Below are 4,533 nucleotides of genomic sequence, written 5' to 3'. Positions count from 1 at the left end.
CGATTCATTTCTATTTGGGAAAATCAGTGTATGGGCCAGCCCAAATTTCTTTGCAACATGCAAGTGTGAGTAATACTTGCACAATTATTGCATACTTTCAGGAGTATCTCAGATATATGCGCATGTTTTTGTGCGTTGCTTCTCCGCTAAGTGTACATACATATGTGTAGGCATAAAGATTAATTTGGTTATGTGCATACAAGTCACTGCTTAGCATCGGCTTAGAGATGACAGTACCCCTTAGTGTTGCTAATATTCGTAACACTATCTTTAAAAACTTAACTGGAGTGATACTTTGGTAACGGTTTACAAGACGGTGAACCACCTAATTTTTATCAAAAGTTATATCAAAAGACGCGTCTCGACCTCCCTTTTTTTTATTTCTGTCAAAAGATATAAGCAAAAAATCAGTTGCCAGATTTGTTGTACACACACACACTAATGCAAGATGGTGTTCTGCGCGCATTTAGTTTTGATCCCCAAACCGGTTTCGGACCCACCCTTGGTTATTTTTTTAAGTCGCGGCCGAAGGCCGCCAACGCCGAAAGGTGTTCTGTGCAAAAAAAATATGGATCCGGCCCCATATTTGGGACTTTCTCGGGGTCATTTTACGGTTTTTTGTAAATAACTTCCGACAGAAATAAAATTTTTGATTTTCTTTTGATACCACCTTTGATAAAAATTTGGTGATGAACCGTCTTGTAAAACGTTCCCGATATTTTTTATAAAAGAAGCCGTCCACGAGATTTGGCACAATTAACAATGCTGAGGCCAAATGCGTAATTTCAAATCACACCAAAGCTGTTTACATTAATAAATTTTTTCAGTCAATATCTAAAAGTTAAATACCCTTCAAAAAACGCGAGTACTCTATAAATAATGTAAGGAATACTCCTTTGGGAGTATAGGTCTGCTCCAAATCTAATCTGTATTAATACAAAAAATGTGCTCCAATTAACATTGCGATGTCCTAGGAGAGGAGTAGGTGATCCCACTCTCGCTTTGTTTGTGAGTATTCCATAGAGTACATACGTGAGAGTACTTTCCAAAGTACTTTCCCTGTTGTATTCCATGGAGCACCCACAGATGATCATATGCCAAAGTACTAAAGAGGAATTGTGTCGGAAAGAATCATCGAAGTGAATTTAAAAAGAAAGTAGATGAAGAGGGGCAATACAACTTTTATATTTTATACTACGAATATTCTTATGTTATTTAGAATTTGCGTGAATAAAGAAACTAATATAATATTGTCACGGATATTAGCATCACTAAATTATACCATCACTAAGGCGATGCTAAGGCCATGCCAAGCAGTATTTACGTTAATCATTAAATCAAGTATACACATATATAAGGCAGCCCAGAGAGATGTCACACACAGATGCATTTACTTATATGCCTATGTGCGCGCGAGAGACTGTAAACTACAAACATTCACATCAATAATTCAATCTTTATGTATCTACATAAACGAATAAATAATTGCGTCTACACATATGTACGTATACGAGCAGCGGAGCGGCAATGCACAAACACATGCATATATCTTATCTGAGTTGTCACAAGAGAGAGCAATAATTTGTGCACGTAGTTGTGGCTGGCGATTTTGTAGCCGAAACAACTAGTAAGTTCTGGAAATCGAAGAGCCTAGAAGTGTGCAGCGTAAACTATAAAAGCGGGGCAAGCGAGTAAGAAGTAATTCAGTTTGATTTGAGTTGTCAAGCAGTTTGATTAAGACGATATCTAGCGAGCAATAGCAGTGTTATTTTGAATAGTAGAGTTTCATTGAGCTATCAATCAGTGTGGTTATTAAGCAAGCTATTCGTTGCACAGTTTGTTATTGTGAAGTACTTTAATAAAGGCCATTTTGCATTATTACAAATTGGAGTTATTTATTCAACAGTTTAGTGATTCGAACTTAGCAGAGGATTGCAAATAAGAGGATTTGCAAGCAAATTCGTTACAATTGGTGTCAGAAGAGGAATTGTTGAATAAATTCTAGAGGACAACAAGGACATGGCAAAGTTAAGTGAATTGAAGATCCCGCAACTGAAGAAGGAGTTGGAGAGCCGTGGATTGAATACAAGCGGCGTTAAACTCGAACTTCAGGCACGGCTACGAGAAGCAATGGAAGCAGAAGGAATTGATGTGGAAGAGTATGTCTTTCATCTTGATAGCGAGGAGACAACAAAAATTGAAGAGAAAAACGAAACATCGCAGACGGTTACCAGCACAGACTTGAACATGATTTTAGCTGCAATATCTGCTCAAACATCGACAGTGTCATCTCAACTGGAAGAGCAGAAGACATATATGGCATCACAACTAGAATCGCAAAAGACAAATATAACATCCAAGTTTGAAGCACAAAAAACGCGTATGGCAGAAATGTCGACACAGATTACATCAAAGATGGAGACACAACTGAAAGAACAAGAGGCACGCATAACAGTACAACTCGAAGCGCAAGAGGCGCGTATATCATCAAAACTCGAAGCACGTATGGACGAGAAAATAACGCAGTTTGAGGAAAAAATCGAAGCCGAGGTGGATGCTTTGAGAGGTCGTATACAAGAGTTGCAATTAAACCACCCAGCTGTTTCAGCAAGCAATACAAAGGTAAAAACACCATCCTTTGACGGTTCTGTTCCTTTCCAGGTCTTTAAGCTACAGTTTGAGAAGACCGCAGCAGTGAACAACTGGAATGCGGAAGATAAAGTTGCTGCATTGTTCGTGGCATTGAAGGGGCCAGCAGCGGAAATTCTACAGACGATTCCCGAAGGAGAGCGGAACAATTATGAAGCATTGATGGCTGCTGTAGAACGACGTTATGGAAGCGAACATAGAAAACAGATATTCCAAATTGAGTTGCAAAACCGCTACCAAAAAGCAAATGAGACATTGCAAGAGTTTGCTTCAGATGTTGAAAGGTTGGCTCATCTCGCAAATGCGGACGCACCCGTGGAATACACCGAGAGGGTAAAAATCCAGAGTTTTATAAATGGCATACGAGACGTGGAAACGAAGCGAGCTACATACGCAAACCCAAAACTGACATTTGCTGAAACGGTATCACATGCATTGACTCAGGAAACGGCCTCACTATTAAGTAAACCAGCATATAAGGCTCATCGTGTAGAAGTAGAAAGGCCAGAATGGGTAGACACAATTTTGGAAGCACTGAAGGGATCACAACAGAAAAATGCCGGAGTTATTAAGTGTTTCAAGTGCGGCAACCCAGGTCATATTGCACGACATTGCAGCACCGGTCCCAATAGCTCCAACAATGTGGGTGGCCGTAAACGCAGAGCTGAAGGAGATGAGCAAATCTCCAAGTCCACTCAATCGTTAAACTAAAGCGAGTCAGCCGCAAGGGGCGACAGCTGGCTCCCTCAATTGAATGCCCCATAATCTGTATCTCACAAATTGGAAGAAGGTCAAACAATCTTACTGTCGGAGGACATGTGGATGGAAAGGAACGTTTACTGACTGTAGATACGGGTGCATCTCATTTCATCATTCGAGCGGATTTAGTCAACAAGAAGATAACACCATTGCATGGAGCAAGATTGCGTACAGCCACTGGAGAAGACAGCACGGTTCTAGGAGAAGTATCATGTGAAGTCGCAATTGGGAACGTCACGGTAGTACACAATTTTATAGTGGCAGAGATTGTTGATGAAATCATAATTGGAGTGGACTTCTTAATCGACCAGGGCATCAAGATCGACATGCAGAGCAAGACGATGCGATATAAGAACATGGATGTACCACTTAATTTCGGCTACGAGAGAGGCTACAGCAGTAAACGAGTGCTGGTGGAAGAGAGTCAGCGAATACCACCAAAATCCGAAGCAGTCATCTGGGCAAAGGTTGATGGAGATTGTGGGACAAACAAATTGTGGGTTGTCGAAGCAGCAAACAAATCAGCACTGAACATACTTGTAGGAAAAACCCTGGCTATGACAAAACAAGATGGACGTGTTCCGGTAAGAGTACTCAATGAGTTCAATTCAGCACTCAAACTGACTAAAGGAGATATTTTGGGAAGATGCCAAGAGGCTGAAGTAGTTATTAACTGTGAACAGCTCCAGGAACACGTTTCAGCTAGTAATACTAATCTTTCAAATGACATCACGGCATGGACGCAGGGGCTAGAGGAAGCATATCAAAGTAAGGCAAAACAACTGCTCCTAAAGTACGCGAACATATTTGACCAGGATGGTTCTAAACCAGGCCGCACCAACGTTGTGAAACATCAAATTGACACTGGAGATGCGAGGCCGATCCGTCAAGCTCCACGTAGTGTTCCACTGGCGAAGCGGCAAGTTGTGAGTCAAATTATACAAGAAATGAGCGACAGCGGCGTCATCGAACCATCAGCTAGTCCCTGGAGCTCACCGGTAGTACTTGTAAAGAAGAAGGATGGAAAAATGAGGTTTTGCGTGGACTACCGGAAGTTGAATGACGTTACGAAAAAGGATAGCTACCCATTGCCAAGAATTGACGACACTCTGGACTCGCTCTCTG

Source organism: Eurosta solidaginis, chromosome 3 (assembly GCF_040869045.1).
Source record: "Eurosta solidaginis isolate ZX-2024a chromosome 3, ASM4086904v1, whole genome shotgun sequence".
Classification (NCBI taxonomy): Eukaryota; Metazoa; Arthropoda; class Insecta; order Diptera; family Tephritidae; genus Eurosta; species Eurosta solidaginis.
Note: the sequence above shows the minus strand (reverse complement) of the source record.